Below are 25,241 nucleotides of genomic sequence, written 5' to 3'. Positions count from 1 at the left end.
AATGAGGGGAGATCTCATTGAGACGTATAAGATGATGAATGGGATGGATAGGATAGAGGTGGAAAGACTGTTCCCGCTCAAAAAAGACAGTAGGACTAGGGGGCACAGCCTCAAGATAAAGGGGGGGCAGTTCAGAACGGAGTTGAGGAGGAACTTCTTCACTCAAAGGGTGGTGAATCTCTGGAATTCTCTGCCCGTTGAAGTGGTGGAGGCTGCCTCGCTAAATATTTTTAAGAAGCGGGTTGATGGGTTTTTGATAAGAGAGGGGATTAAGGGTTATGGGGAGAGGGCGGGAAGTGGAACTGAGCCACGACAGATCAGCCATGATCTTATTGAATGGCGGGGCAGGCTCGAAGGGCCAGATGGCCTACTCCTGCTCCTATTTCTTATGTTCTTATGTTCTTATGTTCTTAAACCGGGAGCACCCAGAGGAAACCCACACAGACATGGGGAGGGCGTGCAGACTCCGCACAGTCACCCAAGCCAGGAATTGAACCTGGGTCCCTGGCACTGTGAGGCAGCAGAGCTAACCACTGTGCCACCGTGCTGTCCCCAAGAGTGACGTCTTCCAGAGCAGGAAGGAAAAGTCCAGCCGTGTGAGCCACATCCTTGGGGAGAACGCCAAGGTCAGTCCAAACCCCCACCTTGCTAGGGGAACTCTCCCCCTGCAGTCTGGCAGTGGCAGAGGGGCCAATGGGCACAGCTGGAGGCAGTACTTTCCTCCTTGCCATCCCCTTAGAGTTCAAAGCACCTGGCCCCCACTTGTCAGGACCTGGACAGATTGATGCCCTCTACTTCCTGGGAGAGAGAACATATCGGGAGGCTGGTATTGTATTTAAATTTATTTAAATCAGCAGTGATCACATTCCCGCCCACTTCAGGTGATTGGGAGAGACACAGTGCACCGGGAGATTCACAAAGTGATGGAAGAACAAGAATCCCAATGTGTCCCTCTCGCCTGAGTCAATGAGCCAGCGCGATTCCCAGGTGGGGCTGGGGATACTGGAGAATCACCCCTGAACTGTGAAGTAATACCTTCCATTTGGCTGAATGAGTGCAGCTCCAACATTGCTCAAGAGATTCGATACCATCCAGGTCAAAACAGCCCTCGATTGGCACCCTATCCACAAATCTAAACGTTCACTCCCTACACCACCGACACACACTGGCAGCAGTGTGTAACATCTCCGAGATGCACTGCAGTAACTTGCCAGGGTTCTTCATCAGCAACTCCCAAACCTGTGACCTCGACAATACAGAAGGACATACAGCAGATGGTTGGACTCTTGCAGTACGAACTCCCTTATTGAGGTCACTATTGCCTATCCAATCAGGAAGTCTTTTCTGTATATATAAAACTGGGAGTGTCCGCTCTCCTGGCAAGCTGAATGTTTTAAGTTTAAGTTTATTTATTAGTGTCACAAATAGGCTTAAATTAACACTGCGATGAAGTTACTGTGAAAATCCCCCAGTTGCCACGCTCCAGCGCCTGTTCGGGTAAACTGAGGGGAGACCTAATAGAGGTATATAAATTTATGAGGGGTATGGATAGGGTGAACAGTGGGAGGCTTTTTCCCAGGTTGGAGGTGACAAACATGAGGGGTTACTGGTTCAAGGTGAGGGGGGTGAAGTTTAACTCAGGTATCACAGGGATGTATTTTACACAGGAAGTGGTGGGAGCCTGGAATGTACTGCCAAGCAGGGTGGTGGAGGCAGACAGGCTGGGATCATTTAATACTTATCTGGATAGTCACAATGGCAGACTGGGAATGGAGGGATACAGAAGAATGGTCTAATTGGACCAGTGAACGGCACAGGCTTCGAGGGCCAAAGGGCCTGTTTCCCTGTGCTGTATTGCTCTTCTTTGAGAATTTATGCACCTGACCTGCACATTTTTCAGACGATGGGAGGGAACTGGAGCATCCAGGGGAAACCCATGCAGACACAGGGAGAACATACCGACTCCACACAGACAGTGATCCAAGCCGGGAATCGAACCCAGGTCCCTGGCACTGTGAAGCAACAGTGCTAACCACTGTGCCACCATGCCATGAATGCTGTTTCAGAGCTTGTAACTCTCTATGAACTGTAATAGAGTTTGTCAATAAAAGGGAATCTGGTGTAGGGACACCCGGCCTCCATTGACTTATTTCAGATATCAGAACGGATGTTGGGGGATATAAATACGAAGAAGATGGAGAAGATGGTGTTGTTCTACCTGGAGCTGAGAGATTTGATAGAAGCATTTAAAATCATGAAAGGTTTTAAGAAGGTAATATTGTTGTCACTAGCAGGTGGGTCAGATACAAGGAGACATGACTATGCGAAGACCTGGAGGTGACAGGGAGAAATATTGTTTACACCGTGAGCTGTTGGGATTTGAAATGCACCCCTTGACAGGGTGGTGGAAACATTAGAATCCAAGAATGGAACTCAATAAATAGTTTATTTTATTTATTTAATTAGACATAAATAGGCTTACATTAACACTGCGGTGAAGTTACTGTGAAAGTCCCTTAGTTGCCATACTCCAGGGCCTGTTTGGATACACTAAGGGAGAATTTAGCATGACCGATGCAACTAACCAGCATGACTTTCGGACTGTAGGAGGAAACTGAAGCACCCGGAGGAAATTCCACGCAGATACAGGGAGAAGGTACAGACACCGCACAGTGATCCAAGCTGGGAATCAAACCCGGGTCCATGGTGCTGAGAGGCAGCAGTGCTAACCGCTGTGCCAACATGCCACCCTCAAATACTCAAAGGAGAAGAGACTGGAGAGATATGGGGAGGTGGAATTGGCTAGACTGCTCTGCAAAGGAGTTGGCAAAGCCTTGATGGGCCGAATGGCCCTCCCATCGGTGCTGCATTATTCCAAGGTCCTGCAGTTCGAAACCCGCATCAGTGTGAACCGCTGCAGCTGGGAAAAGGAATCTCATTAAATCTGAGCTGGTTAATCTTCAAAGTTCTTTCAATGCGTGTATTCCCAGTCTGGTTAACTTCAAAGAGAAATATGGAAGTTAGGAGCAAAGAAATAACAGAAATAATTGACAAACAGAGAAAATCCGCAGTGAGAAGAGGGGACACTCCAGCAGATCTGCCCATATCTAATAGTGAGATAATGATTAATGGAGCAGGAGAGAGGCTGCCTGATCATTAAGCCTCTCTTATCTTGCTCGGATGTGGTTTGCTCTGCTGTGGATTTCCAGCATTATCGGCTGTCATTGATGAAGCGATGCCGTGATTTTTTCCCAAACAGATTGAGCAGCAAGCGGAAGAATGTTTCTCTGCAGACCCCACACTGCCGGCCTCAGAGGTTTGAGACGGTAAGGTACTGACCCCTGTTGTTCATTCACTGAAATGGCAGCTCACATGTCACAATGCGCTGGGACTTGAGAAACTCAGTCCCAGAGAATAGGTTAGGACTTTATTCCCTGGAGCGTAGAAGAATGAGGGGAGATTTGATAGAGGTGTATAAAATTATGATGGGTCTAGACAGAGTGAATGCAAGTTTTTTTAAATAAACTTGGTTCCTGTAATGTGATTAATGTGGTGTTCAATTGATCCGATTAACTTTAAGGACTGGTATGTAGTTTGTTTGCAGTAATTGAAGTTTAAGTGACTGCTAAGGTCTGGCAATCTTAATTCCAAGCTATGCAACCCAGAGTTTCAGTTGTGAAGCTAAGTTACTGGTTTAAAAAAGACTTTGCTTTTTCCACTGAGACTAAGGGAGAAAAAAACTAGAGGACATGAGTTAAGAGTGAAGGGGGAAAAGTTTAAAGGGAATATTAGTGGAGGGGGTTCTTCACACAGAGAGTGGTGGGAGTGTGGAATGAGCTGCCAGTTGAAGTGGTAAATGCAGGCTCACTTTTAACATTTCAGAAAAACTTGGACAGGTACATGGATGAGAGGGATATGGTCCAGGCGCAGGTCAGTGGGACTGGGCAGAAAAATGGTTCAGCACAGCCAAGAAGGGCCAAAAGGCCTGTTTCTGTGCTGTAAATGTTCTATGGTTCTATAACAGCTCCCAGAGTCCCAGCTGCAGCTGTATAGGGCATTGGTGAGGCCGCAGCTGGAGTACTGTGTGCAGTTTTGGGCGCCGCACCTGCACAAAGATATTTTGGCCTTGGAGGGAGTGCAGAGGAGGTTTACTAGGCTGATACCGGAGTCGAGGGGGTTGAGCTATGAGGAGAGGCTGAATAAACTGGGCTTGTACTCGTTAGAGTTTAGAAGAATGAGGGGAGATCTCATTGAGACGTATAAGATGATGAATGGGATGGATAGGATAGAGGTGGAGAGACTCTTCCCGCTCAAAAAAGACAGTAGGACTAGGGGGCACAGCCTCAAGATAAAAGGGGGGCGGTTTAGAACGGAGTTGAGGAGGAACTTCTTCACTCAAAGGGTGGTGAATCTCTGGAATTCTCTGCCCGTTGAAGTGGTGGAGGCTGCCTCGCTAAATATTTTTAAGACGCGGGTTGATGGGTTTTTGATAAGAGAGGGGATTAAGGGTTATGGGGAGAAAGCGGGAAAGTGGAACTGAGCCACGACAGATCAGCCATGATCTTATTGAATGGCGGGGCAGGCTCGAAGGGCTAGATGGCCTACTCCTGCTCCTATTTCTTATGTTCTTATGTTCTTATGTCACTCTGCAGCATGGTGTCACAGTGGTTAACACTTCTGCCTCACAGCGCCAGGGACCCAGGTTCAATTCCCAGCTTGGTTCTGTGTGGAGTCTGCACATTCACCCTGTGTCTGCGTGGGTTTCCTCCAGGTGCTCTGGTTTCCTTCCACAGTCTGAAAGACGTGCTGGTTAGGTGCGTTAGCCATGCTAAATTCTCCTTCAGTTTACCCGAACAGGAATGGGGCAAATCAGGGACTTTCACAGTAACTTCATTGCAATGTTAATGTAAGCCTACTTGTGCCTAATAACTAAACTTTAGGTGAATCTAGAGAACCCTAAGCACAGGAGGAGGCCATTCTTTGAAAGAGCTGCCTAGTCTGTCACCCTCAGTAAGAGTTTTTACCCCTCAAGCACTTTCCAACTCTTTTGACAGTTCTTGCCTTCTCACTTGGATGTAAAAGACGCCAAAGGAACATTTTTGATCATGAGAATGGGAATCTCCACAACTAGGTCCAATATTTATTGACGTATAGACAGAAGGAGACCATTCAGCCCATTGCGTCAAGGCCAGCTCTCTGTAGAGCAGCCCTGCCAGTCCCAATCTGCCTCTCTATCCCCATCATTACTTCCCTCAGATGCCCATCCAATTTCTGTTTAAAGTCATTAATTGTCTCTGCTTCTAAAGTCTACCTTAACACTCTGGCATGAATGAAAGAGATATTCTCTACCTCAAGTGGCTAATGCCTTGGCAGTGTTCCTTCTTAAAATATCACAACAACAAACATCATGTGAACAATCATCTCTTTGTTGACTGGGACATCTTGCCGTACACAAAGCATGCATCTATTTTGATGACAAAATAAACCACAAGGAATTAATTGCACATCAGTTACTTTGAGATGTTTGGGAAAGAAATGAGAAGATGTTATACACACATAAGACATGTCTTTCTTCAGGGGAAGTCCACAGCCAGAATTTTTAAAAAAGGCATTAATTAGCGATTCACAAGAGCATTGCTTCTTCAAAGTTGTCATCACAAGTTTTAAGCAATTATGCATAAATAGTTGTTCCAACACCGTCAAATCTGCCCTCGCAAAAAGAGATAAATTCAGCGTCATAAAATGTGGATTATTTGATATAAAGGGTTATAATTTCAACTTGGTTTTTCACTCAGATCTACAAATAATCTTGATATTGGAAAGTAGAATAGACTATCAATAATAATGAAAGCTTTTTTGTATGACTGGAGATGTGTCCTGCCATAGAATCATAGGATCTCCACAGTGCAGAAGGAGGCCATTCAGCCCATTGAGTCTGCACTGACTTTCTAGAGCATCTTAGCCCAGCCCTATCCCTGTAATCCCATATATTGACCCTGCTTATCCCCCAAACCGACATATCTTAGGAAAGTAAGGGCAATTTAGCATGGCTAAATCCATCTAACCCGCACAACTTTGGAGTGTGGGAGGAAACTGGAGCGCCTGGAGGAAACCCACGGAGACACAAAGAGAATGTGCAAACTCTACATGGACAGTCACCCAAGGCTGGAATCAAACTTGGGTTCCTGGCGCTGTGAGGTAGCCGTGCTAACCATTGTGCCACCCAGTCATTAAACATAATTTATTTTTACTCATTATGATCATTGTTATGGTAGCTGATAGCCTCCTCCCCCAAGAACTGTGACTTGTGAGAGTGTTATTGAACAAGGATTTGCATTGCATTGCTCTGTGACTGTGCTTGGGAAAAGAATACAATAGTTTGCCATTGCTATCTGCAGTACGGCTGACCAGCCACCTACGTATGTATTTATTAGCGTCACAAGTACGCTTAACACTGCAATGAAGTTACTGTGAAAATCGACTAGTTGCCAGACTCTGGCACCTGTTCGGGCACACTGAGGGAGAATTTAGCATGCCCAATGCACCTAGCCAGCATATCTTTCAGACTGTGGGACGAAACTGGAGCAACCAGAGGAAACCCATGCAGACATGGGGAGAATGTGCAGACTCCACACAGACAGTGACCCAAGCCAGAAATCGAACCTGGGTCCCTAGCATTGTGAGGCAGCAGCGCTAACCACTGCCACCCTGACAACCCACAAGAACTTCAACAACTTAAATACCGCTACTCTTCTTGTGGTGACCATTTTGAAATGTCTGTAATTTTCTTTGACTGTATCTCAGAGAATATTACTGCACTTTCTGCAGTCGCCATTTTGAAATGTTTGCAATGTTCTTCCAGATATCTTATGAATAAAGTACATCTTTTAAAAAAAAGTCTGGCAGACCAGCAAACTCAGTGTGTGATATAACGAAGCTGATACAATGAGTGATGTGATGGCTTTGGAAGAGATTCAGAGGCAAACTGAAAAGACAATTCCTTGTTTAAAGAGATGGCAGCCATGGCGCTGTTGGTAGAACTCGCTCATTCCAGTCACAGGTTGTGGGTTCAAGACCATAAGGCCATAAGACATAGGACCAGAATTAGGCCACTCGGCCCAACAAGTCTGCTCCACCATTCAATCATGGCTGATACTTCTCTCATCCCCATTTTCCTGCCTTTTCCCCATAACTTCTGATCCCGTATTAATCAAAAATCTATCTACCTCTGTCATAAAGACACTCAATGACCCAGCCTCCACAGCCTTCTCAACAGAGTTCCACAGATCCACCAATCTCTGGCTGAAGAAATTCCTCTTCATTTCTGTTTTAAAGGATGGTCTCTTTATCCTGAAGTTGTGCCCTCTGGTTCTAGTTTCTCCTACTAGTGGAAACATCCTCTCCGTGTCCACTCCACCCCAGGATATGGGCAGTGACAATCTCGGTCGATAGTCCGGTGCGATACTCAGAGTAATTGCACTGTCAGGAAATGCTATCCTTTGAGGAGGCGTTAAACAAACGGATAAAGTATTTGGATGAGCTAAGTAAGGAAGAACAAGCAGAGAAACATATCACACACATCGGGAATGAGTTAAATGTTAGGTCCCTTCAACTTTGAAATAGATTGTTCGCTGATGCTATGGGTGAATATTCACTGTAAGTATTCAAAGGAAAACTGGATGACTTGCTGGAGGAGGTTAATTGCCCCATTTAATAGGTTACGTGAGTAGTGTACTACTGGGGAACATGACATTGGCAGAATGTCATTATTAATGGGATCTTGATGTGCAAAAATCGATTGTTGCCTTTCCTAAGCAATGGCTACATTGGTTGTAAAGCGATAGAGGCCTGAGAGAAAATGCGCTTTCTTCCTTTTCTTACCTTCTATGAGATAGCTACCAATGTAATGGTTACCATGGTAATGGGTTTCAATTTCAAGTTCTGTAAGTCAATATATCAGAGAACTGGTTATTAGCTGCACCTATTTTTAACCATGTTACTACTTTTATATTAATGTATGTCGACCGATTGTGGTGTGGGCTTATGTACAAGTTTGTGGAAGATGGAACAGCGAGGTGAAAAAAGACTCCATGGTCGAAGGCATCAAAAGGAGTTCGCAGTGTTGGCGTAGAGAAATGCATGATGGTTAATTTAGCCAAGGTTCAGCTCTATTGAAACTAGCAGCCCAGAAAAAATGAAGTCCATAAGACTGTAAGATATAGGAGCAGAATTAGGCCATTTGGCCCATTGAGTCTGCTCTGCCATTCGGTTGTGGCTGATATGATTCCCATCAACATTCTCCTGCCTTCTCCCCGTAACTCTTGATCCCCTTATTGATCAAGAACTCATCTAACTCTGTCTTGAAGACACTCAACGATCTGACCCCTCTGTGGCAATGACTTCCACAGATTTGCCACCCTCTGGCTGAAGAAATTCCTCCTCATCTCAGTTTTAAAGACTGAGTCCCTTCACTCTGAGGTTGTGCTCTCAAGTTCTAGTCTCTCCTACTAGTGGAAACATCCTCTTCACCTCCACTCTATCTTGGCCTCTCAGTATTCTGTAAGTTTCAATTAGATTCCCCCCCATTCTTCTGAACTCTAACAAGTATAGGCCCAGATTCCTCAACTGCTCCTCATATGACAAACCCTACATTCCTGGTATAATTCTTGTGAACCTCCTCTGGACCCTCCTCCAAGGCCAGCACATCCTTCCTTGTGTATGGGGCCCAAAACTGCTCACAATACTCCAAAAGGGGTCTGACCAGAGCCTTATACAGCCTCAGCAGTACATCCCTGCCCTTGTATTCTAGCCCTCTAGAAATGAATGTTAACACTGAATTTCCCTTCCTTCCTGCCAACTGAACCTGCATGTTAACCTTAATAGAGTCCTGCACCAAGTCCCTTTGGGCTTCAGATTTCCAAAGCCTCTCCCCATTTAGAAAATAGTCTATGCTTCTATTCTTCCTACCAAAGCGCATAACCTCACACTTTCCCATATTGTATTCCGTCTGCCACCTTTTTCCCCACTCCCCTAGCTGTCCAAATCATTCTGCAGCCTCCTCACTTCCTCAGCACGACCTGTCCCTCTACATATATATTTTAATATTACTGACTAGCTTACCCTTATATTTCATCTTCTCCACCCTTCCTGGTTTTTTTCAGAAGTCCTCTGCTCGCCTTTAAAAGCTTCCCAATCCTCTGGCATTCTCTGCCTCACGGTATGCTCTTTCCTTTGCTGTTAATGCTATCACTGACTTCCTTTGTCAGCTGCGGTTGCCTGGTCCTCCCCTTAACATGCTTCCCCTTCCTTGGAATGAATTAACGTTGTGCCTTCTAAATTATCCCCCAAACCTCCCGCCACTGTTGCTCTACAATCCTTCCTGCGAGGCTCCCTTTCCAATCAAATCCTCCCTCACGGTCTTGTAGTTTCCTTTACTCAATCGCAGCACCGTTATATCCGATTCCAACACCTCCCTCTCAAACTGCAAGGTGAATTCTATCATATTGTGGTGACAGCCCCCTAGGGGTTCCTTCACCTTGAGTTCCCCGATCAAGTCTGCCTCATTACACATCACCAGATCCAGAAGTGCCTGTTCCCCCAGTGGGCTTTGGCACAAGCTGTTCTGAAAAAAAAACATCCCACAGACATTCCACAAATTCTTTACCTTGGGATCTGCTACCAACTTGATTTTCCCAGTACACCTGCATATTGAAATCCCCCCCGTGATTGCTGTCACATTCTCTTTCTTACGTGCCGTTTTCTATCTCCTGATTTGTTTTTTGTTCAACGTCCTGAATACTTGAGGCAGCACGAGGAATGCCTGCATCAGGGAAAAGCACTGACTCTTGTCCTTGAAATAAGTGGTTTTCTCTGTCAGTCTGGATGAGTGTTATCAGCCTTAGAGATAACAGCAGCTGGAGCGGTTGCCTTGGCTGGTATTTTATGATCTCACGAGGACGAGGCTTGTAAAATCCCTGCCGAGGCCAGTGGAGAATTCCGTTCTGCCGGCCAGTCCCGCCCCAATTCCGGAACGGGCATGCCGGCAAAATTCCGACAGTTGACTCCAAAGTTGGGCCTTGAAGTTGCTACAGCAGGCCAGGCAGGAGGTCCCTGTGAGCCCGCAGTGTTGTAATGGAGGTGAGGTAATCACAAACCAATTAAATGGGCTTACCTTATACGGCACAGGACCATGTCAAAAGAATGGTCTGAAGAAAGAGCTCGGAGAGACATTGTTGCTGCAGTCAGTTCGGGTAATCTGGTCAGTCACTGAGAATGTTCTTCATGGGGGATCAGCAGGAGAGCACAGCAGGACACACTCTAGCACACAAGGAGAGTTAAGCGATTGGAATTGTGAGTATATAATGTTACTCCGTTATGTAATAAAGGTGTACCACACGGAATGGAAATAGCATCTAAGTTGTTGTGTGCCATTAACACGCAGAGTAAAGGTCTGAGCTCTTAAATCTAGTGCTGCACTCCCAATTTACAGGCCGATGGTCATTGTAATGTGCCTTTAAGGGATCGCAGCATGTCATCATTAGAAAGGAAGTATGTCATGTGATTCAGTTTTAGTTTCACAATTGCTTTCAGCTGAGCGTACAAACATATAAACACACAAATCAGGGTCAGGAGTAGACCATTCAGCCCCTCAAGCCTGCTCTAACATTCAATAAGATCAAAGTTGATCTGATTTTAACCTCAACCCCACATTCCTGCCTACACCTGATAACCTTTCACTCCTTTGCTAATCAACACTCTATCTAGCTCTGCCTTAAGAATATTACTCTCTGTTTCCTCTACTTTTTGAAGAAGAGAGTTCCAGAGATCCACAACCCCCTGAGAGAAAAGTATTCTCCTCACCTGTGTGTTAAGTGGTGATCCTTTATTTATAAACAGTGGCCCCTAGTTCTAGATTATCCCACAAGAGGAAACATCCTTCCCACATCCTGCCAATACCTGTGCAACCTTTCCTCATCAGAAACTCTCCCATTCCAGGTATTACCCTACTAGGACAGTGGTTAGCACTGCTGCCTCACAACGCCAAGGGCCTGGGTTCAATTCCTGGCTTGGGCACTGTCTGTATAGGGTTTGCACATTCTCCCCATGTCTACATGGGTTTGCTCTGGTTTCCTCTCACAATCCAAAAGGTGTGCTGGTTAGGCGCATTGGCCGTGCTAAATTCTCCCTCAGTGTACCTGAACAGGAGTGTGGTGACTTGGGGGTTTTCACAGTAACTTCATGGCAGTGTTAGTGTAAGCCTACTTGTGACAGTAATAAATAATCTTTTAACTAAACCTTCTCTGAACTGCTGCCAATGCACTTATGTATTTCCTTAAATAAGGAGACCAATACTGTACACAATGATGTGCTCTCATCAATGCCCTGTGTGGCTGAAGCATAACCTCCCCACTTATGTAATTAATTCCCCTCACAATAAACCTAACATTCTATCAGCTTTCCTAATGACTTGCTGACTAACCTCTTTCAATTCATGCACTAGGACACCCTGATCCCTCTGCATCTCAGAGCTCTACAAACTCTTACCATTCAGATAATTTTCTTCTTTTTAATTTGTCCGACCAAAGTGGACAATTTTACATTTTCCCACATTGTACTCCATCTGCCAGATCTTGCCCACACACTGAACAAATCTATGTCCCTTCATAGCCTCCTTTTGTAGTCTTCACAACTTTCCTACCTACCTTTGTATCATCAGCAAATTTAACAGTCTTCCTGCAAGCTGTGTGTACCGTCTACAAGATGCAGGAACTCATCAAGGTTCCTTCAGCAGGCTAGTTTGCATGATGGATTGGGCTACATTCGTGACCCTTTGTAGTTCCTTGTGGTCTTGGTCAGAGCAGGAGCCATACCAAGTTGTGATACATCCAGAAAGAATGCTTTCTATGGTGCATCTGTAGAAGTTGGTAAGAGTCATAACAAACATGCCAAATTTCCTTCAAGCTTTCTATCCATGTATCATTGTTCTTCTGTGTCTCAATAAATAAATCCACAATATGTTTACCCAATCCCTAATGAGCACCTTCATTTCTTTATAAAAATGTCACTTCAGTTTCCACCTCACAAATGTCCTGAGTGATGTTTCTCCAGAGATTGCTGGTTTAACACATCTGTGTCAAGTTCATGGGCATTGAGAATAAAGTGGCCTTCTCCACATACCTCCACCCCACCAACTCTCCCAGAATGATAATGCACAAAATAAAGCAGATAAACAAGTAAAAGTGAAGTAAGCTGGTTGTTAAAGCGTTTTTGTATAAGGCTCTGGTCAGACTCCATTTGGAATATTATGAGCAGTTTGGGACCCCATACCTAAGAAAGAATGTGCTGGCCTTGGAGGGGGGTCCCTAGGAGGTTCACAAGAATGATCTCAGGAATGAAGTGTTTGTCATATGAAGGGTGGTTGAGGATTCTGAGTCTATACTCCGTAGAGTTTAGAAGAATGAGGGCAGAGCTCATTGGAACTTACAGAATACTGAGAGGCCGAGATAGAGTGGACACGGAGAGGATGTTTCCACTCGTGGGAGAGACTAGAACTCAAGGGCACAGCCTCAGAATGGAGGGACGCTCCTTTAAAGCTGAGAGGAGGAGGGGTTTCTTCAGCCAGAGGGTGGTGAATCTGTAGAACTCATTGCCACAGAGAGGCTGTGGAGGCCAGGTCACTGAGAGAGTTTAAGACAGAGATAGATAGGTTCTTGATCAATAAGGAGATCAAAGATTAGGGGGAGAAGGCAGGAGAATGGGGATGAGAATCATATCAGCCATGATTGAATGGTGGAGCAGACTTGATGGGCTGAGTGGCCTAATTCTGCTCCTATTTTTTCTGGTCTGACGGAATCCAACGAGGCAAATATCCCAAAGAGGTCAATCTCCAATGTATCTTTTCTTCCATGTTAATGACCTCTTACCAAAATCTTCTGTCAATGATTTTGGTGCTCATTCCAGTTGGAAACTGCAAACAGTTTAAGGTGATCAGATCTCAACAGGGTTGAGTTAAACTTACCGCCTCACAACACCAGGGACCCAGGTTCGATTCTCAGCTTAGGTCACAGTCTGTGTGGAGCTTGGAGTTTGCACGTTCTCCCCGTGTCACGTGAGTTTCCTCCAGGTGCTCCAGTTTCCTCCCACAGTCCGAAGATGTTAAACAATCAATCCCACACAGTCCAAAGATGTCCAAAGGTTCGGTGGATTGGCCATGTTAAATTGACCCTTAGTGTCAGGGGGACTAGCCAGGATAAATGCATGCGGTTATGGGGATAGGGCCTGTGTGGGATTGTTGTCGGCGCAGACTCGATGGGCCAAATGGCCTCCTTCTGCACTGTAAAGACTCTGTGATTCTATGAGGGAGTGTGGAATTTTGTACTGTGCTGGGTTAGAAAAATTTTCGTGGAACTGTTTTAAAGGAATTATTATGGGACTAATTTTTCTCCCCCGTGACCTTTACCGACCTAATGAAAAAGATTGGTCTTGAGCGTGATTTAGGTCCAGGTTAGGTTGTCCTGGCAATACCTTCTGAATGACTCCAGGGTGTTCCGACACAGAAGTTGCAAATGGCAACCCTTCAGGACTATTCAGGCCTGGCAAGACCAATAGCAACTCATCTCTTAATAACACTCCTGTCCATTGGTAGCAACAACTCTCCACTGTGTCCTCACTCCGACAGGAAGGGAAGGCTCTCAGGATGTTTAATGCCTTGACAAATAAAGCCTGAGACTCTCTCCTAACGTCTGTTATACCCTCCACCGTATTACAAATAAGAATTATCCTCAGGTATGAGATTCTGGGCAGCTGGAGTACAAAAGGGAAGTAACTATAGAACCCTACAGTGCAGAAAGAGGCCCTTCAGCCCATCGAGTCTGCACCAAACACAATCCCATCCAGGCCCGAGCCCCATATCCCTACATATTACACCCACTAATCCCTCTAACCTACACACCCCTGGGTACTAAGGGGCAATTTCTTGGCATGGCCAATTAACCAAACATCTTTGGACTGTGGGAGAAAACCAGAGTACCCGGAGGAAACCCACACAGACACAAGGAGAATGTGCAAACTCCACACTGACAGTGACCCAAGCCAGGAATAGAACCCAGGACACTGGAGCTGCGAGGCAGCAATGCTAACCACTGTGCTACCACGCCTTTGTTGAGATAACAGCCCCACTGACAAGACAAAACAGACAAGAAGCTTATGTTTGATCATTGGGATCTTGCTGTGCACAAATCTTTGCCTACATAACAGCTATTATTGCACACTGCGATATTTCTGCTGGTGAAGATGTTCATTCTCCTGCCTCCCCAGACTCAGGGAAGGAAATTTTAACCGTGCTGTCGCAAGTCTGGATCATCTTTGCATCACAGATAAAAGGATTAGTGTAATTAAATTCAAACACATTAAAAATAAAAATGTGATTACGATGCCGAGAGAGAAAAATTCATTAACTGGAATAATGCTACAGTCTGTGCTTCTTGCTAAAGTAATGATGTCATCAAATTATCACATTAATCCTCAGCCCCTGTACCGGCAACAGCAAAAATTTTGATTAAACTCTGGTGAAATTTTCAGAGGCAGTTTTCACCGGTACTCGGAGTTGTCAGCTCCGATTCAGTGGGAACCACGCTGAGTCACTAAGCAATGGGTTCACGTCCAATTATCCAGACTCCAACACGATTTCATCACTGAATTCCAAATATAGACGAAAGCAGGAGCAGCGCTGACGGAGCTGGTTTGGAAGAACGGTGATGAAGAAGTTGCACTGTCAGAGTGTCAGTACTGAGGGAGTGCTGCACTGTCAGAGGGTCAGTACTGAGCGAGTGCTGCACTGTCAGAGTGTCAGTACTGAGGGAGTGCTGCACTGTCAGAGTGTCAGTACTGAGGGAGTGCTGCACTGTCAGAGTGTCAGTGCTGAGGGAGTGCTGCACTGTCAGAGGGTCAGTGCTGAGGGAGTGCTGCACTGTCAGAGTGTCAGTACTGAGGGAGTGCTGCACTGTCAGAGTGTCAGTGCTGAGGGAGTGCTGCACTGTCAGAAGGTCAGTACTGAGGGAGTGCTGCACTGTCAGAGGGTCAGTACTGAGGGAGTGCTGCACTGTCAGAGGGTCAGTACTGAGGGAGTGCTGCACTGTCAGAGGGTCAGTACTGAGGGAGTGCTGCACTGTCAGAGGGTCAGTACTGAGGGAGTGCTGCACTGTCAGAGGGTCAGTGCTGAGGGAGTGCTGCACTGCCAGAGGGTCAGTACTGAGGGAGTGCTGCACTGTCAGAGGGTCAGTGCTGAGGGAGTGCTCCACTGTCAGAGTGTCAGTACTGAGGGAGTGCTGTACTGTCAGAGTGTCAGTGCTGAGGGAGTGCTGCACTGTCAGAGGGTCAGTACTGAGGGAGTGCTGCACTGTCAGAGTGTCAGTGCTGAGGGAGTGCTGCACTGTCAGAAGGTCAGTACTGAGGGAGTGCTGCACTGTCAGAGTGTCAGTGCTGAGGGAGTGCTGCACTGTCAGAGGGTCAGTACTGAGGGAGTGCTGCACTGTCAGAGGGTCGGTACTGAGGGAGTGCTGCACTGTCAGAGGGTCAGTATTGAGGGAGTGCTGCACTGTCAGAGGGTCAGTACTGAGGGAGTGCTGCTCTGTCAGAGAAACAGTACTGAGGGAGTGCGACACTGTCAGAGGGTCAGTACTGAGGGAGTGCTGCACTGTCAGAGGGTCAGTACTGAGGGAGTGCTGCTCTGTCAGAGAAACAGTACTGAGGGAGTGCGACACTGTCAGAGTGTCAGTGCTGAAGGAGTGCTGCACTGTCAGAGGGTCAGTGCTGAGGGAGTGCTGCACTGTCAGAGGGGCAGTACTGAGGGAGTGCTGCACTGTCAGAGGGTCAGTGCTGAGGGAGTGCTGCACTGTCAGAGGGTCAGTGCTGAGGGAGTGCTGCACTGTCAGAGGGTCAGTGCTGAGGGAGTGCTGCACTGTCAGAGGGTCAGTACTGAGGGAGTGCTGCACTGTCAGAGGGTCAGTACTGAGGGAGTGCTGCTCTGTCAGAGAAACAGTACTGAGGGAGTGCGACACTGTCAGAGAGTCGGTACTGAGGGAGTGCTGCACTGTCAGGGGGTCAGTGCTGAGGGAGTGCTGCACTGTCAGAGAAACAGTACTGAGAGCAGGTTGCCTAAACTTGATTTGAATTCCCTGGGGTTTACGGGGTGATCAAATGAAAGTATTTGACACGTGAAATGGATTCGAAAGCCTCTGCAGTGAAATGGTTTCCTTTGCTGGGAGAATACAGAACAAGGGGGCATTAGTTCACAGTGAGAAGGAAACCATTTGAGGGGTGAATGGAGGGGGCACTTGTTCAGATAGAGAGATCTGAAACTCTCTCCTTTGAAAGTCTTTGGGTGCTGCCAGTCAGTTGAAATGTTCAAGACTGAGATTGATCATTTTCTGTTGGCTGTGGGAGACACAACACACAGAGCAAATTTCAGCAAATGAAGCTGATTGGAGCTGATCAGCCTGATTGAACAGCGGAGCAAGTGTGGCGGATTGAATGACCTCCTCCTGTTCCTATGTTAGAGTATCGTGGGGCTGAATGGCCTCCTCCTCTGTAACAACATTGAGTGGGAAAGTATAATCTTGATGGTGCGGCCGCGCTTGGAGTATTGCGTACAGTTCTGGTCACCGCATTATAAGAAGGATGTGGAGGCATTGGAAAGGGTGCAGAGGAGGTTTACCAGGATGTTGCCTGGTACGGTGGGAAGGTCTTATGAGGACAGGCTGAGGGACTTGAGGTTGTTTTCGTTAGAAAGAAGAAGGTTGAGAGGTGACCTAATTGAGGCATACAGGATGATCAGAGGGTTAGATAGGATGGACAGTGAGAGCCTTCTTCCTCAGATGGTGATGGCTAACACGAGGGGACATAGCTTTAAATTAAGGGGTAGTAATTATAGGATGGATGTCAGAGGTAGGTTCTTTACTCAGAGGGTAGTAAGGGTGTGGAATGCCCTGCCTGCAGCAGTTGTGGACTCACCAACTTTAAGGGCGTTCAAATGGTCAGTGGATAGGCATATGGATAACATTGGAATAGTTTATGTTAGAGGGTCATCCAGCAAGCCCACAATAAGACCACAAGACATAGGAGCAGAATTAGGCCACTCAGCCCATCGAGTCTGCCCCACCACTCAATCGTAGCTGACAATTGGCTCCACTCTCTAATTCCAAAGTCCTACTGTGTGAAGTAAATCAAGTGTTAAAGCATTCAGCAATGCGTTATGCAGTTTAACTTGTGATGTTTAAAGGAAGTCACTTTATTTCACAAAACATAGCCACCTTTGATTTTGTATGTTCAGAATTAAATTCTGTAATTAGCTTTTGTCACTCTGTGATTGTTATAAATTTTAATATTTGTTAATTGGATGTTCTGTGTTATATTTAGTACCCCAATCACTTTCAAACATCAATTTTATACATGGAATATGCAAACTTTGTGTAATTGTTGTAACTTTGTAAGCTTTGCAAAAGTATTCTGTAAGTTTAATTGACTTATACCAAGCACTGACAGAGACCTCACACTAGCCGAAGCACTTGTCTCAACCTTGATAAGCACCTGTTTTAATGAAGTCCTATAGATCAATTAGACATCCAATTAATCCATGTTCCCAGACATTGCAAGCTGTCTTATCTCAAGTCTTGTCATCAAAACTATTCTCACTTTTATTCTGTATATATTTTATTTTAGCATTTTATAAACTTCTTTTAGTTTTAAGGTGAAAAGCAATTATATCTCTCTATCCTTTGTTTTAAAATAATGCAACTCATTCCACGTAACCGCAGAGAGAATTAGCATCAATCTTCAAATGACCTGTCCACAACAGAGAGTCACTGACAGGGATCTGATTTAATACCAATTAAATGAAGTCTGAGATTGTGAGATCAAGATATCAATCATTGGAGCATGGCAGTATATTTCCTTCTATCCTGAACAAATGGGCAAGGCAGATATCACAAAACGTTCTTTAACCTTATGGTGGCACAGTGATTAGCACTGCTGCCTCACAGCACCACGGACCCAGGTTCGATTCCCAGCTTGGGTCACTGTCTGTGTGGAGTCTGCACGTTGTCCCTGTGTCCGCATGGATTTCTTCCCACAGTCCAAAAGACATGCTGGTTAGATGCATCGGCCATGCTAAATTCTCCCTCAGTGTACCCGAGCAGGCGCCGGAGTGTAGTAACTGGAGGATTTTCACAGTAAGTTCATGGCAGTGTTAATGTAAACCTACCTGTGATGAATAAACAAACTTTTACAAGTCACAGAAGTAACAAACAAACTTTTGTGAAAGGGATGGTCCCACAAGTCACTGACACCTTACAAGGCCAACACAGTAAGAAGTCTCACAACACCAGGTTAAAGTCCAACAAGTTTATTTGGTAGCAAAAGCCACTAGCTTTCGGAGCGCTGCCCCTTCATCAGGTGAGTGGAGAATTCTGATAACAAACAGAACCTTAGGAGGCCAGACAGGGGACACTGGGAAATGACATCAATAGATGATCATCACCCTCACAAAACCAATTAGAAACTGATCATGCCCAACTAGACCAATCACTGACAATGTTCCCCTTAAGCCAGTTAAGAATTAGCCTCGCTACCTCCCCTGCTTTCCCCACACTCAATCCCAAAAGCCCACCCCCAACCCCAAAGCTATCAATGAGCAAATTGCACATCAAGTGACTGGTGTCCAGACGGAAGCAGAAATAACGGAGTGAGAACCCAAGGTCAGAAATTCCCGCCCAAAGTCGACAGACCGAAATCTCCGTCCCGTCCGCTATGATTCCCGTGGCGAGCGGGATGGGAAAACTCCACCCTGAGTGTCAAACTGCGGTCAAGGCTGAACTGGAAAGCAAGAGACCATGAGATATAGGAGCAGAATTAGGCCATTCGGCCCATCGGATCCGCTCTGCCATTCAATCGTGGCTGAAAAATTTCTCAACCCCATTTTCCTGCCTTCTCCCCATATCCTTTGATCCCCTTACCAATTAAGAACCTATCTATCTCTATCTTAAATACACTCAATGACCCAGCTTCCACAGCCTTCTGTAGCAATGAATTCCACAGATTCACCACTCTCTGGATGAAGAAATTCCTCTTGTCTCAGTTCTAAAGGGTTGTCCCTTTACTCTGAGGCTGTGCCCTCGGATCCTAGTCTCTACTATTAATGGAAACATCTTCCCCACATCCACACTATCCAGGCCTTTCAGTATTCTGTAAGTTTCAGACATGAATTACTCCAGGTAAGACTCACCCTGCCTCTGATCGGTGTTAATCCATAACTTATTAAAGATTTCCTGAGTTACTTCACCAAACTGGGTCCTGTTGCCGAAATAGCTAAAGTCTCAAATGAATACTGTTTGAGCTTAAGTTCAGATAACGCCCAGAACTTACAGCTGAATGGACTCCTCCATTCCCATGTGAGGGTGGCTTTCAAATGAAGAAAACAGAATCAGAGCAGGGATCCCAGCGTGTTGGACCCTCATGAGGCAGAGAGTGGGGGTCAATGGGTGCTATTCGGATTGGCGGTTGGTGACTAGTGGGGTGCCCCAGGGGTCGGTGCTGGGGCCTCAGCTATTTACCATTTATATAGATGATCTGGAGGAGGGAACCGAGTGCACGGTGTCGAAATTTGCTGATGACACCAAGATTGGGGGAAAGGCAAATTGTGCGGAGGGTGTGGAGAGTCTGCAGAAGGATCTAGATAGGCTGGGCGAATGGGCCAGGAAATGGCAAATGGAATTTAATGTTGGCAAGTGTGAGGTGGTCCACTTTGGTAGGAATAATGGTAGGAAGGACTATTACTTACGTGGCGAAAAACTGCAGCAGGCGACGGTGCAGAGGGACCTCGGGGTCCTTGTGCACAAGTCGCAAAAACCCAGCCTGCAGGTGCAGCAGGTGGTCAGGAAGGCGAATGGGATGCTGGCCTTCATAGCGAGGGGGATTGAATATAAAAGTAGGGAGGTCTTGCTGCGGCTGTATAGGGCACTGGTGAGGCCGCAGCTGGAGTACTGTGTGCAGTTTTGGGCGCCGTACTTACGCAAGGATATTTTGGCCTTGGAGGGAGTGCAGAGGAGGTTTACTAGGCTGATACCGGAGTTGAGGGGGTTGAGCTATGAGGAGAGGCTGAATAAACTAGGCTTGTACTCGTTAGAGTTTAGAAGAATGAGGGGAGATCTCATTGAGACGTATAAGATGATGAATGGGATGGATAGGATAGAGGTGGAGAGACTCTTCCCGCTCAAAAAAGACAGTAGGACTAGGGGGCACAGCCTCAAGATAAAGGGGGGGCGGTTTAGAACGGAGTTGAGGAGGAACTTCTTCACTCAAAGGGTGGTGAATCTCTGGAATTCTCTGCCCGTTGAAGTGGTGGAGGCTGCCTCGCTAAATATTTTTAAGAAGCGGGTTGATGGGTTTTTGATAAGAGAGGGGATTAAGGGTTATGGGGAGAGGGCGGGAATGTGGAACTGAGCCACGACAGATCAGCCATGATCTTATTGAATGGCGGGGCAGGCTCGAAGGGCTAGATGGCCTACTCCGGCTCCTATTTCTTATGTTCTTATGTTCTTATACCTGCACAGATCAGCATGTCTGCATAAGGGCCGCTGAGTGCAAAACAGAACGCTAAAACTGAAGTTGTTAAAAATGAGGAATTAAGAAAAGCCCGTCCATGCTTGAACACGTGTGTCGTGTTTATAAATCACTTGCTTAATTGTGAGGTCTTCTGAAGCAAGTAATCGCTCGGTCAAGCACAAGTAACTTCAGTAATTGCTGCCCATGAGTTAGAGAACAAGGTAAATAAAATCATACCAATGCAGTGTCAGGGATTGCAGTTGTTGACTGCAGTCCCAACCCTTTAATTGGACCAGTTTTTTGGGCCGTTTACGTTATGACCTACCTCATTCACAGCACTGAGTCTGAGAACACTTGTCTCAGGAAAACAACTGGGCAAAGCTGCCCTCTTGATTGCCATCCCATTGACCATCTTAAGTATTGACTCTCTCCACTGCCAACACACAGTGGCAGCGAGGTCTACCATCTACAAGATGGACCACAGCAACTCACCAAGACTCCTTTGACAGCACCTTCCCTCCGTGACTGCTACCACCTTGAAGGACAAGGGCAGCAGATACCTGGGGACACCATAAGTTCATAAGATATAAGCACGGAATTAGGCCACTCAGCCCATCGAATCCACTCTGCCATTTGGCTGATATGCTCCTCATTCCCATTTTCCTGCCTTCTCCCCATTACCCTTCAACCCCTTACCAATTAAAAATCTGTCTAACTCCTCCTTAAGTTAACTCGCTGTCTCGGCATTCGACAGATTCACAACCCTAACCCTTCACAACCATCACCTGCAAATTCCGTTCCAAGCCACCCACCATCCTGATTTGGAAAAATATCACCGTTCCTTCACTAGCGCTGGGTCAAAATCCCAGAGCTTTCTCCCTATCAGCGTTGTGGCTGTACCTACACCATATGGGTTATGGGCTGCAATAGCTCAAGAAGGTAGCTTAGGGATGGACAACAAATGCTTACCTAGATAGCAAGGTTCATATCCCACGAAAGAGTAAAAAAGACATACAGGAATCTCGAGAGGGAAGCAGCAATGCTGTAAGGACTCAAGGTGACATACTTTGACAGAGTGGCGACAAGCTATCAATATCACAGTCCCAAGTCACCATCAAATAATCAATTTAATGGTTTACTTAGACATCCTGACACTCCATCACAGTCTGTTTGTGGTTTTATGAAAGGACGAATATTCATGTTTCATTTAGCTGTCACTCAATCCATCTGTCAAAATAATAAGACATCGGATCCATCTAATACTGAGGGAGCAGTGCATTGTTCGAGAGGCAGTAATAATGGAGTGCTGAACTTTCACAGGAGGCTGCAAGGGAAGGTTCAACTGCTGGAAGGCAGTACTGAGGGAGAGCTGCACTGTCAGAGGGTCAGTACTGAGGGAGTGCTGCACTGTCAGAGGGTCAGTACTGAGGGAGTGCTGCACTGTCAGAGGGGCAGTACTGAGGGAGTGCTGCACTGTCAGAGGGTCAGTACTGAGGGAGTGCTGCACAGCCAGAGTGGCAGACTGTCCCTCTGACAGTGCAGCACTCCCTCAGTACTGACCCTCTGACAGTGCAGCACTCCCTCAGCACTGACCCTCTGACAGTGCAGCACTCCCTCAGCACTGACCCTCTGACAGTGCAGCACTCCCTCAGTACTGACCCTCTGACAGTGCAGCGCTCCCTCAGTACTGACCCTCTGACAGTGCTGCACTCCCTCAGTACTGACTCTCTGACAGTGCAGCACTCCCTCAGTACTGACCCTCTGACAGTGCAGCACTCCCTCAGTACTGACCCTCTGACAGTGCGGCACTCCCTCAGTACTGACTCTCTGACAGTGCAGCACTCCCTCAGTACTGACCCCCTGACAGTGCGGCACTCCCTCAGTACTGACCCTCTGACAGTGCAGCACTCCCTCAGCACTGACCCTCTGACCTTGCAGCACTCCCTCAGTACTGTCCCTCTGACAGTGCAGCGCTCCCTCAGTACTGACCCTCTGACAGTGCAGCACTCCCTCAGTACTGACTCTCTGACAGTGCAGCACTCCCTCAGTACTGAGCCTCTGACAGTGCAGCACTCCCTCAGTACTGAGCCTCTGACAGTGCAGCACTCCCTCAGTACTGACCCTCTGACAGTGCAGCACTCCCTCAGTACTGACCCTCTGACAGTGCAGCACTCCCTCAGTACTGACTCTCTGACAGTGCAGCACTCCCTCAGTACTGACTCTCTGACAGTGCAGCACTCCCTCAGTACTGAGCCTCTGACAGTGCAGCACTCCCTCAGTACTGACCCTCTGACAGTGCAGCACTCCCTCAGTACTGACCCTCTGACAGTGCAGCACTCCCTCAGTACAGACCCTCTGACAGTGCAGCACTCCCTCAGTACTGACCCTCTGACAGTGCAGCACTCCCTCAGTACTGACCCTCTGACAGTGCAGCACTCCCTCAGTACTGACCCTCTGACAGTGCAGCACTCCCTCAGTACTGACCCTCTGACAATGCGGCACCCCCTCAGTACTGACCCTCTGACAGTGCTGCACTCCCTCAGTACTGAGCCTCTGACAGTGCAGCACTCCCTCAGTACTGAGCCTCTGACAGTGCAGCACTCCCTCAGTACTGAGCCTCTGACAGTTCTGCACTCCCTCAGTACTGACCCTCTGACAGTGCGGCACTCCCTCAGCACTGACCCTCTGACAGTGCAGCACTCCCTCAGTACTGATCCTCTGACAGTGCAGCACTCCCTCAGTACTGACCCTCTGACAGTGCAGCACTCCCTCAGTACTGACCCTCTGACAATGCGGCACTCCCTCAGTACTGACCCTCTGACAGTGCAGCGCTCCCTCAGTACTGACCCTCTGACAATGCGGCACTCCCTCAGTACTGACCCTCTGACAGTGCAGCACTCCCTCAGTACTGCCCCTCTGACAGTGCAGCACTCCCTCAGTACTGCCCCTCTGACAGTGCAGCACTCCCTCAGTACTGCCCCTCTGACAGTGCAGCACTCCCTCAGTACTGACCCTCTGACAGTGCAGCACTCCCTCAGTACTGATCCTCTGACAGTGCAGCACTCCCTCAGTACTGACCCTCTGACATTTCCCCCCCCCACCCCCGTCCCCCACCCCCCCCCCACTCCCCACCCTGCCCCTCATCTTCTGACTCAGGAGGCGTCTGCTCAGTTTCTGGGCTGCTCCGTGGAAGTTTGTCCGGATGGAGGAGAAGTTTCTGATCTCTGTGAAAGGGTTACATTGAGCTGAACCTATGGCTGCCAGGAATTTAAATAGTAAGAACATGACGTTTGAAATTAAACAAGAACATGCAAGAAAAGCAAATATTGCTTAGTGTAAAGACATATTAATATTGCGTGATGGATTGCTTTTATTAGCAGAACGTCAAACCCCAATGGAGGAACTGTGGCCATCCATTGCTTTTTGATTTGCTGACTATGTCTGTCACCTGGTGGCCATTAGTGGTGCTGCAGCGTAGCAATAGCTGCAAAGATCCCAATCAGAGCTCAACTGTGACTAAAATATTCCGCGCATATTTGATAGCTGTTTTTATAATTCCCAAGACCAGCACTTTTATTGCCATCCCTAACTGCCTCTTGATTTATTACGGTCACATGTACCTGGATACAGTGAAAAGTGCTGTTTTTTGTGCACTATACAGACAAAGCGTACCATTCATAGAGAATGAAAAGAGAGAGTTCACAATGTAGTGTTACAGTCATACAGTCATAGAGAAAGATCAACTTAATGCAAGGTAAGTTCATTCAAAAGTCTGACAGCAGCAGCGAAGAAGCTGATATTGAGTCAGTTGGTACGTGACCTCAGACTTCTGTATCTTTCTCCCGGCGGAAGAAGGTGGAAGAGAGAATGTCTCGTCGCATGGAGTTCTTGATTATGCTGGCTGCTTTGCCGAGGTAGCAGGCAGTGTGGACAGAGTCAATGGATGGGAGGCTGGTTTGCGTGATGGATTGGGCTACATTCACAACCTTTCGTCATTTCTTGTGGCCTTGGGCAGAAGCAGGAGTCATACCAAGCTGTGATACCTCAGGGAAGGATGCTTTCTATGGTGCATCTGTAAAAGTTGGTGAGAATCATAGCAGACATGCCAAATTTCCTTAGGTTCCTGAGAAAGTAGAGGCGTGGAGGGACCAGGACAAGTTGTTGGTGATCTGGACATGTAGAAACTTGAAGCTCTCAACCATTTCATCCCCATTGATATAGACAGGTCCATGTCCTCCACCATGCTTCCTGAAGTCAATGATAGTGAGCCATCTTCTACAACTGCTGCAGTCCATGTGGGGTAGGTACACCCACAGTGCTGTTAGGGAGGGAGTTCCAGCATTTTGACCCAGTGAAGGAATGGCAATATATTTCTGTGTCAAGATGGTGCGTGGCTTGGAGGTAATAGTGTTCCCAAGGATTCCCATCTTATCTTTCTTGGGAGAGAGGTCTTGGGTTTGGAAGGAGCTGTCAAAGGAGCCTTGATGAGGTTAATTGATCAGATCATGGCTGATCGCTCCTTAGTCTCAAAGAAGGAAATGATCAAGAAATATTTAGATTTATGGAGCACTTTTTGAGATTGATAAATGTCTCAAAGTTCTTTACAGCCAATGAAGTAGTTTTGAATTGTAGCCTCTCTTGTA

The sequence above is a fragment of the Carcharhinus amblyrhynchos genome, chromosome 13 (assembly GCF_965287045.1).
Source record: "Carcharhinus amblyrhynchos chromosome 13, sCarAmb.v2.hapA, whole genome shotgun sequence".
Classification (NCBI taxonomy): Eukaryota; Metazoa; Chordata; class Chondrichthyes; order Carcharhiniformes; family Carcharhinidae; genus Carcharhinus; species Carcharhinus amblyrhynchos.
The sequence above is the reverse complement of the archived record's forward strand: the minus strand, read 5'-3'. Positions refer to the sequence as shown.